Below are 15,000 nucleotides of genomic sequence, written 5' to 3'. Positions count from 1 at the left end.
GTGAACCGTGTTAGTTAGGATCTCAATACTCTTACTCTCTTTAAGGGAGGTCCTTTGGTTTTAACAAAGTTGTGCAGTTCGCAGCCTTTCACTCTCACTTTCTTCATTAAAATGGCGTTGATTATACAATTCATTTTATCCTTACTTCACTGGATGGGGGTTGATTATACATTTCATTTTATCCTTACTTCACTGGATGGGGGTAGATTATACAATTCATTATATCCTTACTTCACTGGATGGGGGTAGATTATACAATTCATTATATCCTTACTTCACTGGATGGGGGTAGATTATACATTTCATTTTATCCTTACTTCACTGGATGGGGGTTGATTATACACTTCATTATATCCTTACTTCACTGGATGGGGGTAGATTATACATTTCATTATATCCTTACTTCACTGGATGGGGGTAGATTATACAATTCATTATATCCTTACTTCACTGGATGGGGGTAGATTATACATTTCATTATATCCTTACTTCACTGGATGGGGGTAGATTATACAATTCATTGTATCCTTACTTCACTGGATGGAGGTAGATTATACAATTCATTATATCCTTACTTCACTGGATGGGGGTAGATTATACAATTCATTTTATCCTTACTTCACTGGATGGGGGTAGATTATACAATTCATTTTATCCTTACTTCACTGGATGGGGGTAGATTATACAATTCATTTTATCCTTACTTCACTGGATGGGGGTAGATTATACAATTCATTATATCCTTACTTCACTGGATGGGGGTAGATTATACATTTCATTTTATCCTTACTTCACTGGATGGGGGTAGATTATACAATTCATTATATCCTTACTTCACTGGATGGGGGTAGATTATACAATTCATTATATCCTTACTTCACTGGATGGGGGTAGATTATACATTTCATTTTATCCTTACTTCACTGGATGGGGGTTGATTATACACTTCATTATATCCTTACTTCACTGTATGGGGGTAGATTATACAATTCATTATATTCTTACTTCACTGGATGGGGGTAGATTATACATTTCATTATATCCTTACTTCACTGGATGGGGTTAGATTATACAATTCATTATATCCTTACTTCGCTGGATGGGGGTAGATTATACATTTCATTATATCCTTACTTCACTGGATGGGGGTAGATTATACAATTCATTATATCCTTACTTCACTGGATGGGGGTAGATTATACAATTCATTATATCCTTACTTCACTGGATGGGGGTAGATTATACAAATCATTTGATCCTTACTTCACTGGATGGGGGTAGATTATACAATTCATTATATCCTTACTTCACTGGATGGGGGTAGATTATACAATTCATTTTATCCTTACCTCACTGGATGGGGGTAGATTATACAATTCATTTTATCCTTACTTCACTGGATGGGGGTAGATTATACAATTCATTTGATCCTTACTTCACTGGATGTGGGTAGATTATACAATTCATTTTATCCTTACTTCACTGGATGGGGGTAGATTATACAATTCATTTTATCCTTACTTCACTGGATGGGGGTAGATTATACAATTCATTATATCCTTACTTCACTGGATGGGGGTAGATTATACATTTCATTTTATCCTTACTTCACTGGATGGGGGTAGATTATACAATTCATTATATCCTTACTTCACTGGATGGGGGTAGATTATACAATTCATTATATCCTTACTTCACTGGATGGGGGTAGATTATACATTTCATTTTATCCTTACTTCACTGGATGGGGGTTGATTATACACTTCATTATATCCTTACTTCACTGGATGGGGGTAGATTATACATTTCATTATATCCTTACTTCACTGGATGGGGGTAGATTATACAATTCATTATATCCTTACTTCACTGGATGGGGGTAGATTATACATTTCATTATATCCTTACTTCACTGGATGGGGGTAGATTATACAATTCATTGTATCCTTACTTCACTGGATGGGGGTAGATTATACAATTCATTATATCCTTACTTCACTGGATGGGGGTAGATTATACAATTCATTTTATCCTTACTTCACTGGATGGGGGTAGATTATACAATTCATTTTATCCTTACTTCACTGGATGGGGGTAGATTATACAATTCATTTTATCCTTACTTCACTGGATGGGGGTAGATTATACAATTCATTATATCCTTACTTCACTGGATGGGGGTAGATTATACATTTCATTTTATCCTTACTTCACTGGATGGGGGTAGATTATACAATTCATTATATCCTTACTTCACTGGATGGGGGTAGATTATACAATTCATTATATCCTTACTTCACTGGATGGGGGTAGATTATACATTTCATTTTATCCTTACTTCACTGGATGGGGGTTGATTATACACTTCATTATATCCTTACTTCACTGTATGGGGGTAGATTATACAATTCATTATATTCTTACTTCACTGGATGGGGGTAGATTATACATTTCATTATATCCTTACTTCACTGGATGGGGTTAGATTATACAATTCATTATATCCTTACTTCGCTGGATGGGGGTAGATTATACATTTCATTATATCCTTACTTCACTGGATGGAGTAGATTATACAATTCATTATATCCTTACTTCACTGGATGGGGGTAGATTATACAATTCATTATATCCTTACTTCACTGGATGGGGGTAGATTATACAAATCATTTGATCCTTACTTCACTGGATGGGGGTAGATTATACAATTCATTATATCCTTACTTCACTGGATGGGGGTAGATTATACAATTCATTTTATCTTTACCTCACTGGATGGGGGTAGATTATACAATTCATTTTATCCTTACTTCACTGGATGGGGGTAGATTATACAATTCATTTTATCCTTACTTCACTGGATGGGGGTAGATTATACAATTCATTTTATCCTTACTTCACTGGATGGGGGTAGATTATACAATTCATTTTATCCTTACTTCACTGGATGGGGGTAGATTATACAATTCATTATATCCTTACTTCACTGGATGGGGGTAGATTATACATTTCATTTTATCCTTACTTCACTGGATGGGGGTAGATTATACAATTCATTATATCCTTACTTCACTGGATGGGGGTAGATTATACAATTCATTATATCCTTACTTCACTGGATGGGGGTAGATTATACATTTCATTTTATCCTTACTTCACTGGATGGGGGTTGATTATACACTTCATTATATCCTTACTTCACTGGATGGGGGTAGATTATACAATTCATTATATTCTTACTTCACTGGATGTGGGTAGATTATACATTTCATTATATCCTTACTTCACTGGATGGGGTTAGATTATACAATTCATTATATCCTTACTTCGCTGGATGGGGGTAGATTATACATTCCATTATATCCTTACTTCACTGGATGGGGGTAGATTATACAATTCATTATATCCTTACTTCACTGGATGGGGGTAGATTATACAATTCATTATATTCTTACTTCACTGGATGGGGGTAGATTATACAATTCATTTGATCCTTACTTCACTGGATGGGGGTAGATTATACAATTCATTATATCCTTACTTCACTGGATGGGGGTAGATTATACAATTCATTTTATCCTTACTTCACTGGATGGGGGTAGATTATACAATTCATTTTATCCTTACTTCACTGGATGGGGGTAGATTATACAATTCATTTGATCCTTACTTCACTGGATGGGGGTAGATTATACAATTCATTTTATCCTTACTTCACTGGATGGGGGTAGATTATACATTTCATTTTATCCTTACTTCACTGGATGGGGGTTGATTATACACTTCATTATATCCTTACTTCACTGGATGGGGGTAGATTATACAATTCATTTTATCCTTACTTCACTGGATGGGGGTAGATTATACAATTCATTATATCCTTACTTCACTGGATGGGGGTAGATTATACAATTCATTATATCCTTACTTCACTGGATGGGGGTAGATTATACAATTCATTATATCCTTACTTCACTGGGTGGGGGTAGATTATACATTTCATTGTATCCTTACTTCACTGATGGGGGGTAGATTATACAATGCATTGTATCCTTACTTCACTGGATGGGGGTAGATTATACATTTCATTTTATCATTACTTCACTGGATGAGGGTTGATTATACAATTCATTATATCCTTACTTCACTGGATGGGGGTAGATTATACAATTCATTTTATCCTTACTTCACTGGATGGGGGTAGATTATACAATTCATTATATCCTTACTTCACTGGATGGGGGTAGATTATACAATTCATTATATCCTTACTTCACTGGATGGGGGTAGATTATACAATTCATTATATCCTTACTTCACTGGATGGGGGTAGATTATACAATTCATTATATCCTTACTTCACTGGATGGGGGTAGATTATACAATTCATTATATCCTTACTTCACTGGGTGGGGGTAGATTATACATTTCATTGTATCCTTACTTCACTGATGGGGGGTAGATTATACAATGCATTGTATCCTTACTTCACTGGATGGGGGTAGATTATACATTTCATTTTATCATTACTTCACTGGATGAGGGTTGATTATACAATTCATTATATCCTTACTTCACTGGATGGGGGTAGATTATACAATTCATTATATCCTTACTTCACTGGATGGGGGTTGATTATACATTTCATTATATCCTTACTTCACTGGATGGGGGTAGATTATACAATTCATTATATCCTTACTTCACTGGATGGGGGTAGATTATACATTTCATTTTATCCTTACTTCACTGGATGGGGGTTGATTATACACTTCATTATATCCTTACTTCACTGGATGGGGGTAGATTATACAATTCATTATATCCTTACTTCACTGGATGGGGGTAGATTATACAATTCATTATATCCTTACTTCACTGGGTGGGGGTAGATTATACATTTCATTGTATCCTTACTTCACTGATGGGGGGTAGATTATACAATTCATTGTATCCTTACTTGACTGGATGGGGGTAGATTATACATTTCATTTTACCCCCAAGCTGTTTCCTCCCTTAACGCATCCCATCCCTCAGTTGGGCAGCTTCGCAGTCGGTGATCCTGCTGGCGGTGAGCTCACCACATCCTGTGACTCAGTGTTAGGTAGTGGTGGTGGTGGTGGTGGGGAGGGGGTTGAGTGGGACTTTGATGTGTGATTCCTGATTTCCAAATGTTCAACATTTTCTTTAGCTGCATTATTTTAGTTATTCATGAGTGGGTGGGTGGAGGGGATGGGCTAGTTCTAACTATGCATTAGATTATAAAATTGTATTCTGTGTAGACCCTTCCACCAGCATCTTAGACCACTCTTTGTACATTTTCTTTTAATAGATGATTGTCATTTGTTTTACCTCATGTCTGCCCTGCGTGTGATGGTGTGATCGTGACTGCTGTAGTGTGGGCGTGTGTGTGTTGGTGTGTATGTCAGTGTATGTGTGGGCGTGTGTGTGTGTGTGTCAGTGTGTGTGTGGGTGTGTGTGTGTGCGTGATTTTACCAACACTACGCGAAATTCCTTGTGCTTTAAATGTTTTTTAATGTCACTTGGCTCAATAAATACTGTATTCTGTATTCTGTATTCTTACTTCACTGGATGAGGGTTGATTATACAATTCATTATATCCTTACTTCGCTGGATGGGGGTAGATTATACATTTCATTTTATCCTTACTTCGCTGGATGGGGGTAGATTATACAATTCATTATATCCTTACTTCACTGGATGGGGGTAGATTATACATTTCATTTTATCCTTACTTCACTGGATGGGGGTAGATTATACATTTCATTATATCCTTACTTCACTGGATGGAGGTAGATTATACAATTCATTTTATCCTTACTTCGCTGGATGGGGGTAGATTATACATTTCATTTTATCCTTACTTCGCTGGATGGGGGTAGATTATACAATTCATTATATCCTTACTTCACTGGATGGGGGTAGATTATACATTTCATTTTATCCTTACTTCACTGGATGGGGGTAGATTATACAATTCATTTTATCCTTACTTCGCTGGATGGGGGTAGATGATACAATTCATTATATCCTTACTTCACTGGATGGGGGTAGATTATACAATTCATTATATCCTTACTTCATTGGATGGGGGTAGATTATACAATTCATTTTATCCTTACTTCGCTGGATGGGGGTAGATTATACATTTCATTTTATCCTTACTTCGCTGGATGGGGGTAGATTATACAATTCATTATATCCTTACTTCACTGGATGGGGGTAGATTATACATTTCATTTTATCCTTACTTCACTGGATGGGGGTAGATTATACAATTCATTTTATCCTTACTTCACTGGATGGGGGTAGATTATACAATTCATTATATCCTTACTTCACTGGATGGGGGTAGATTATACAATTCATTTTATCCTTACTTCGCTGGATGGGGGTAGATTATACATTTCATTTTATCCTTACTTCGCTGGATGGGGGTAGATTATACAATTCATTATATCCTTACTTCACTGGATGGGGGTAGATTATACAATTCATTTTATCCTTACTTCACTGGATGGGGGTAGATTATACATTTCATTTTATCCTTACTTCACTGGATGAGGGTTGATTATACATTTCATTTTATCCTTACTTCACTGGATGAGGGTAGATTATACATTTCATTTTATCCTTACTTCACTGGATGGGGGTAGATTATACATTTCATTTTATCCTTACTTCACTGGATGAGGGTAGATTATACATTTCATTTTATCCTTACTTAACTGGATGGGGGTAGATTATACATTTCATTTTATCTTTACTTTTTGTTGTTAAAGAACAAGTTTTGTCAGCGAGATTCTTGCAAAATTTTGTGTACGTTCATTATCTGTGTCATTAATTTGTGTCTGTCTGTCCACGTTTAAATGCCACTGGAACGTTTTGCTTGTTCATAATGTAAACATTCCAATAACCAACCATTCTTGTTTTTTTATTCTGACTTTTGAAACATTAGCAATCAATTTGTTTTTTAATTCACCTTCACTTACGTAAAGAGCTTGGGTTTTGGGTAAAGGCATTTTATTAATTTGTTTTCTTTCACTCCTTCATTTTGATTACAGAACCTCTATTCAACTGAAAACCAATTGTTCAGTTTTTATCTAAACACGATAGCTTTTTTTCACAAAAAGCTTTAAAGGCATATGTACGCGCTCCCGTGTTTACAAAGTGTAGTTTGCCCATAATCGATGTCAAACGCACCATAAGACCATATAATGACGATATGTCACCATGCGCGGACCATAATACATGCATTACAGCTTGTTCTAGCCTCTGAAAAAGTGAGGATGTCAACAAAGCCGCGGTGTTAGCTCCCTTGCATCAACGTTACATGTGTTGCCAAATCTATAAATAGGACGATCCAGATCAAAATGAAAATTAACATATCTCAACATTGAAGGGGTCCTAGACCACAATATTTTGCAGGGAACTTAATTTAGCATGTCTCCAGCTGTTGGTAAAGCAATTAGCGTGTATAGTCATCGAGTACATATGCCTTTAAAGGCAGAGGTGTCAATGACATTTAGATTTGTTTTTTTGGCAAAATTTTCAATTTCTATTTCAATGTTCTTGTTACAAATCTCCAGAAAATGTGTTTTGTTATATTTGAATAAATTATGGGTTAAATTGGACGTTATTGTGTGCCTTTTTGAATACAATATGAAGTTTTTGGGAAACATTCATCTTCTGAAAAAATACAGATTGAACTTTGTTTTGTGTACTATAAACAGGTCCCTTGATGCACAAGAGCAATTTCGTCATATCTTTTAACAGAATTAGTTTCCTGGGTAGATATAGGCACACACACAAATTCTGAAAAAAACAAGTTTTTGTACTATGACTACATTTCTAACCTTATTCCTGGGTAATTTATAGAAAGTCTGTCACTGCACAAAGACACCATTTCTGGTGAAAATGCAAACAAGAGCAAGAAGATAAGACAGTTAGTCTACACTAATCGCCATCAAAAACTAAACACATACATTTAGCTGTAGAACTTTGTGATGCGGCCAGTTATAGTAAAACCAAGTATATTGTCAGAAAGGTAATTCATCCCCCTACCGTTTAAAACAAAGAGTTTCATTTTTCATCAATTAGTTTTTATGCAGTGTACCGGAGACCTAGGACACCCCCAAAAAATCAAATTCGCAAAAGTAAATTTGCAGACACTAAAATACACAACAAATCAAAATAAGGAGGGGTGACCCCGTTTTTGATCGCAAATTGAAGAACAACTCATTTTCTACCCACACAAATTGATTTGGTTAAGGTGTTGTGCCTAGCAGCTGTTTTGGCGTCATTTCTTGTAGGCTATGTGGGTAAAACCCTGTTGTTTTGGAATGGCTTATTGTATTGCTTTTAAATTTGACATGAGTATTGATAACACAAATGCTAAACAGTGTATAAAATATCATGGCGTTTTGATGCGTTTTTGTGACGTACTGGAACTTTTTAGAAAAGTTTGATTAAATTGTAATAACGTTTTACAGTATAGTTGCACAAATTCAGCATTTTGCACACTTCAACACAAATGAATATTACAATAGGGAATCGTTTTTGGTACAAAAGCAACAACGCGCTTGGGTGGTATGGAAATGTGAACGCGAAACAACAATTACGAAAAACAGGCCTTCCAACATCAAAACCAAGTTCAGCGCAGCAGACTGAATTGGCACGCCACTCATAGCGATAAAAAGCGTGCCAGTTCAGTCTGCTGCGCTGGACTGGGTTTTGATGTTGGAAGACCTGTTTTTCGTTCGTTCGTTTATGTTCTATAAAAATGCACTTGCATACCCATTCACTGTGTAAAGAGTCAAATAAGAGGAACAAGCAAACAAACAAAACAAAACATAGCAAAACTATACATAACACAGCACTAAAATGCACAAAATATCACAAGTCAAAACAACACAACACATAATAAGCGTTACCTCACACAACACCTAACATGCCATAATGCACAATGCTTTGCGGGGGATTTTAACGAATGCAATAATAGTAACCAAGAGTCACCAAGCATGCATCTCTGTATTGTACAAAAGTCTAAGACAAAACATACATATTAACCAACAAACTCTACACACACACAAACACACACACACACAAACACACACACAAACACACACACACACACACACACACACACACACACACACACACACACACACACACACACACACATGCATACACACACCATTTATTTTCAATCTTCCTCCAATGTCATTATTTTTACAAATACTTTTTTATCAGAACTTTTAGAATTGTTCTTTCAGTCTCACAACATTAGGTTTCAGTTTGCACAATCATTTCATTGACAAAGAAAACTATTTTATCTGAAATATTAGAATTTACAGTTAAACGCTCTTTGTTTTATTTATCTACTAATTATCTCTAAAACTAATGACTTATATAGCGAAGCACGTGTGCAACATTAAATGAATTTCTTCCTTACTTCCAAGCTCCATCTCAAAAGCAAATCTCTTACATTTGTACACCACAAGACAAATATATTGAAAATAAATTCTGTCGTTGTACCACAACCTTTGAAGAAAAAATGTTTTTCAATTGTTGTGCTCCAAATTTCAGAAACATGTCGCCGTGTTATTTCATTGGCACATATCTCCTTCCCCAACACAAAGAGGATGCAATACACAAGAGACTTCATCACTTATAAGTGTATATGTGTGTCCATGTTAGTGATAATCTCTTCCATAATGCATGCGCGCAGGATTATGTTTGTGTCCTTACCTTTGCAAAACAATTTTTGATCAGTTTGGACTTTAGCTGTGAGAGTGCTTGTTGCAAGCTGCCCTGGCTGTTCACTAAAATTATTTTATTTTGTGAGCATGGCTCCAGCTAAGTGTTCTAGTCTGTTGCTATGTACGTCATGAAACTTCCTTTTACCAAAACGTGAGGACTCCCTCGATACGATATTTCCATAAGTTGACTAACATATTTTTGTTTTGACAGAACGATTCTTGACAGCATCACTGACTTTAGCTGAAACTCCATTGTGTTAGCTTTGGCAGTTTGCTATCGACAGCCTTCTGAAAGTTACTTTTCACACAAGTGAGGCAACAGCTAGAAAGATCTGAAGTTCTGGAAACATGTCCAGCTTGAATGTAATGTCTGTGTTTCACGAAATGCGTGTGAACTCACCCTTATTCGAGAAAACCGTGAAAATGATCAGCTTTGCCGAGAAATGCGTGCAGTTCGTAAATGGCGGCGACAGGCAACAGGCGACCTTGACATTCGTGGCCACATATACAGCGTCCCGAGAACTGTCTGTTCGTTTTGTGCATTACTAGGAGTTGTCTGGTCGTTTTGTGCATGCCCCAGAAATTATTATCTCGCTGCTGTGTTGAAATCTCGAAATTAAAGGCAAGAAATTATATGTGCAGAGTGTCAGGGCATTGTTTCCAGTTCTGCAAATTCAGACGGACTGTGTTCGGATCGGTCACGTGACACGTCTATCGTCGCAGGCGCCAAACAGATATTTTACAAACAGCCCGAGAAGATTGTGTGCCTGGAACGTAAACAAAACGAAGTGTTGACACGATCCACATCAGTGTACGTATGAAAGATGTTTACGTCGCTACTTAGAATTTTCAATTTAATTCAATTCAATTCAATTCAATACAACTTTATTGTCTGAATGCAACAAACATAAATTGTTCTGTTGGCTCGTGTACGAAATAACATCACATAAGGGTCACTCTCCTGAAAACTGGTCAGATGTGTGACATGAGTGCCCAAAAATAAAGTTAGTCAAAATTGAAATATTTTGGTGTGTTTGGTTTGTTTAACATCTCAACTTTCCAACACAAGGTTTTGAAAAGCAAGATAAACTTTTGGAAATGTTGTAATTTAAGATAATGTGTTGAAGGTTGCCTCGTCTCGCGTGTATCACAGGACACCATTAGAGGCACGTTTTTACTCTTATCATAAAAAATACAAGTGATTATCATGCAATTTCCAATGAGATACAATAGAAATTGCTTCATAGAAGTACCAGAAGTTTCAAAATATACCATACACTTACATAATGGGGGGATTACTATGAGGACGCCAGATCAACCATTTCATCATTTACAGAAAACCTTTCCAGCAAGTGATCAGATATTGCTATCTGCAAAATTGTATGATTTAAAGAATCTCCATGAATACTTAAAACAGGAATATGGACATACTTTGAAAAATCTTGGTAATGCATGCAGATATTCATCAAATGACACAGAACGTCTCGCGTGTAACCATGGACACCGCAAACAAACACAGACACCAATATCAGTTAACCATGGGTTTATTTCAGTCAAAACGAAACAACTTTTTATTGAAATGTGTGTCTGCCACGCCTGTCAAGATTTGGGACAGGCAGCACCTCAACTACTTCATCAAACTTCACAAAAAATATCTCCTCCACAGCAGGCCACACAAACGATGATCCTTGTTTCCTAAGGAAACGGACAACCACCCTATTCCCATCCAGTGTGTCAATCTGTGGACAAACAAATGAACCTTTCTTAAAATAGAAAAATTAAAAATAGTAACTAAAAAGGTTTACATCATGAATTAAAAATACAAGGAGCAAGTGACACCAATAAACTTGGAAATGTCTACCTCAGAAAAGCAAACTGAAGCTCTCCATTCATACCAACTAGGAGTAATTTGGTACTTGAAATACATGTATAAATATAATTGATTCCATGTGTAACCTGCACTTACCATGCCATGGAAAGACTTTGCTAGGAATGTCTGCACAAATCAGTATGGATACAGAAAATTAAAAAAATGACTGCATGCAAGCAAAGTCATTCCAGTATAATAAGATTAAGATTAATGAAAAACATGTTAAAACAATTATTTACAGTAGAAACGTACCGGTCTCTCTGATCTGCTCCTGGATCAGCATTGACTGGACTGGCAGAAAGGATAGGAGCATTAGCAGCATCCTGGCATCTGAAAAAAAGTATGCAACAGTTGGAGTCAGATATTTTAATTGCTACCACAGCTTTACATCTCACATTGAGGTACATAACAGTGCATGTTACAACCGTCAAGATCCCAAGATACACACATTGGAAACCAGAGTGGTTCTGTCCTGAACACATCCTCGTAACACAAAGAAACAACAAGTCGCGTAAGGCGAAATTACTACATTTAGTCAAGCTGTGGAACTCACAGAATGAAACTGAACGCACTGCATTTTTTTAACAATGACCGCAGTGAAACTGACGAGCCTGTTTAGGGCGGTAGTGGTTTCGCTGTGCTGCATAAGCCCGCTTTACTGCACCTCTCTTCGTTTGAACTTTCTGAGCGTGTTTTTAATCCAAACATATCATATCTATATGTTTTTGGAATCAGGAACCGACAAGGAATAAGATGGAATTGTTTTTAAATCGATTTCGGAAATTTAATTTTAATCATAATTTTGATATTTTTAATTTTCAGAGCTTGTTTTTAATCCCAATATAACATATTTATATGTTTTTGGATCAGAAAATGATGAAGAATAAAATGAACGTAGTTTTGGATCGTTTTATAAAAATAAAAAAATTTAATTACAATTTTCAGATTTTTAATGACCAAAGTCATTAATTAATTTTTAAGCCTCCAAGCTGAAATGCAACACAAAGTCCGGCCTTCGTCGAAGATTGCTTTGCCAAAATTTCAATCAATTTGATTGAAAAATGAGGGTATGACAGTGCCGCTTCAACTTTTACAAAAAGCCGGATATGACGTCATCAAAGACATTTATCCAAAAAATGAAAAAAACGTCTGGGGATATCATGCCCAGGAACTCTCATGTCAAATTTCATAAAGATCGGTCCAGTAGTTTACTCTGAATCGCTCTACACACACACACGCACAGACAGACACACAAACATACACCACGACCCTCGTCTCGATTCCCCCTCTATGTTAAAACATTTAGTCAAAACTTGACTAAATGTAAAAATGACTACACGCTGTGTAAAATCTGCTCCAGTGTGAATAAAAATGCCAGTATCTGTCATAATTTCTGTCCCGCACGCATCGCTGGCGCATGCGGAAAGCAGCAATGGCGTCTGCTATACGAACGAGACAGCTCTGGCTATGATGAGAGATTCAAACGCTATTTCTTGAGATTCTCAACAAAACAAATGAACCTGAACCACATGATCTAATCTTCATTTAAAAAAAATAGAAAATAAACTAACAAGAGGCGCAAAACAATCATAAAAAACGAAAACTTCTTTTCACGTTGGACTGTACCTAGATCTACTCTACCCATGAATTTGCCACTTGGTTGCGTTTTTTCTGACAGAAAGGCATTTTTTTCGAATTCAGTTTGTAAACATGACAAAATCATATTAGTGGTTTAAGTTCTACACGCTAAATAGTAAAAATAGAGCCGTTGTAAAGCTCAAACTTACCTCAAAGGTTGTGATCACATGTACCGTCTCGCACGTCTGTCGTCAACTTTGGCGCGGACCCCGCAACAACAAAGTTTTCCTGCGTCTAACCGCGTGCTCGATTGTACGAAAACACGTTTGCACCGTGTAACCCCCGCAGGGACTCCCTTATATTCATGCGCGAATGGGTTGAAAGATCGCAAGTTTGCCAGAAAATAGTTCTGCAATGTGCTCACACGTATCGCAAATTTTCGGACACCACTTGCAGATCTATCAGAACATCACATTAAACTTGCTTTACAGACTCAACTTGAATCTCACTCAATCGCGATTAACGACATCGAATATTTTACTATGTCAGAGTAGAATTATCCATCCCCTGAAACAGTATGCACAAGTTATGTTTGGGCAAGGCGTTGAAGCTAAAAATAGGACACCATGCGTGACGTGCGAGACGATTGTTTCTACATTGTCAAATGCAACTAAGTTATTATCGAAAGATCGTTTGGGCGCATCGGGCGGGTGAAATCAAATTCATACACAGGAATTTGCAACAATTGTAGAAAAATGTGTTATCAAATGGGTAAATTTGAGGCATGTGTATGTGCAGAGATAGCACGTCACACTTTCGAATGGAAAAAAAGTGGCGATTTCAGAGCTTCTGCATTGCAAAGCAAATCACAGAATTTACAAACGCTTTAGTTCTTGTTCACACTGTTCCTCCAAATAACACTGAAGACAACAAAACACATAAAAATAAAGGAAAGTAATTATTTTGTTGTTTATTTAAATGTTTTTGTACGCTGTCCCGACTGACCAGTTTCTAGGAGAGTGACCCATAAAAACACACTCTCAGAACATAAAGACACATAAAAGTACACATCAATACACATATAACCCAAACCACACATATCCATCCTTACCCGCACCCTCACATACATCCTCGTACATACTCTCGTTTATCCTTTATAATCGTAAATATATTATGGTTAATATCATTCCCAGTCAACTTAATTTAAACTCAAAATAGAATTTACAAATTTCAAATCTAATCATAAGGTAGGCAACACACGCTTCTTTCTGTGAAATACAGTTGATAATTATCGAACATGCTCTCTCTCTCTTTCTCTTTGTCACCAATAGTGTTTGAATATTGTCTCTGGCATATGTAATACCGTCATCGATTTCTTGTTTTGTTTTTCGTACATAAATAAAGTGTTACTAAAAATGAAATATTACAGGATTTGAGCTAAAGAATCAAATCGGAATGTAGCGGTTGTTGTTTGCTCTGCGTTGTTGTTGTTTTATTCCTACTTACTGTAGTCTTTCAGTTTTTGTCCACATTTGATTTTCATAGGTCAGATATGAGATCTGGAGAAAAAAAAAACAAGTCGCGTAAGGCGAAAATACAACATTTCGTCAAGTAGCTGTCGAACTCACAGAATGAAACTGAACGCAATGCAACGCAGCAAGACCGTATACTCGTAGCATCGTCAGTCCACCCCTCACGGCAAAGGCAGTGGAATTGACAAGAAGAGCGGGGTAGTACATGCGCTGAGAAGGAGAGCACGCTTTTCTGTAC

The 15,000-nt window shown here is 36.6% G+C and overlaps 1 protein-coding gene and 1 long non-coding RNA gene across 2 annotated transcripts in view; one reads left to right on the top strand and one right to left on the bottom strand.

Moving 5' to 3' along the window:
* The window catches only part of LOC138961891 (nuclear transcription factor Y subunit beta-like), a 14,713-nt gene extending 4,176 nt beyond the window's left edge, over positions 1–10,537 (bottom strand). The window contains exon 1 of the mRNA XM_070333573.1: positions 10,183–10,537. The gene's annotated coding sequence lies outside the window, so the exon portion shown is untranslated. The remainder of the gene's footprint in view (positions 1–10,182) is intronic.
* LOC138961892 (uncharacterized) overlaps positions 1–10,560 on the top strand; it is a 15,320-nt gene extending 4,760 nt beyond the window's left edge. Inside the window, exon 3 of the long non-coding RNA XR_011454336.1 lies at positions 10,425–10,560. This is a non-coding gene — a long non-coding RNA (uncharacterized lncRNA). The remainder of the gene's footprint in view (positions 1–10,424) is intronic.
* Positions 10,561–15,000: the final 4,440 nt, after the last annotated feature.

The sequence above is a fragment of the Littorina saxatilis genome, linkage group LG3 (genome assembly GCF_037325665.1).
Source record: "Littorina saxatilis isolate snail1 linkage group LG3, US_GU_Lsax_2.0, whole genome shotgun sequence".
Taxonomy (NCBI): Eukaryota; Metazoa; Mollusca; class Gastropoda; order Littorinimorpha; family Littorinidae; genus Littorina; species Littorina saxatilis.
Note: the sequence above shows the minus strand (reverse complement) of the source record. Positions and strands in the feature narration are given on the sequence as shown.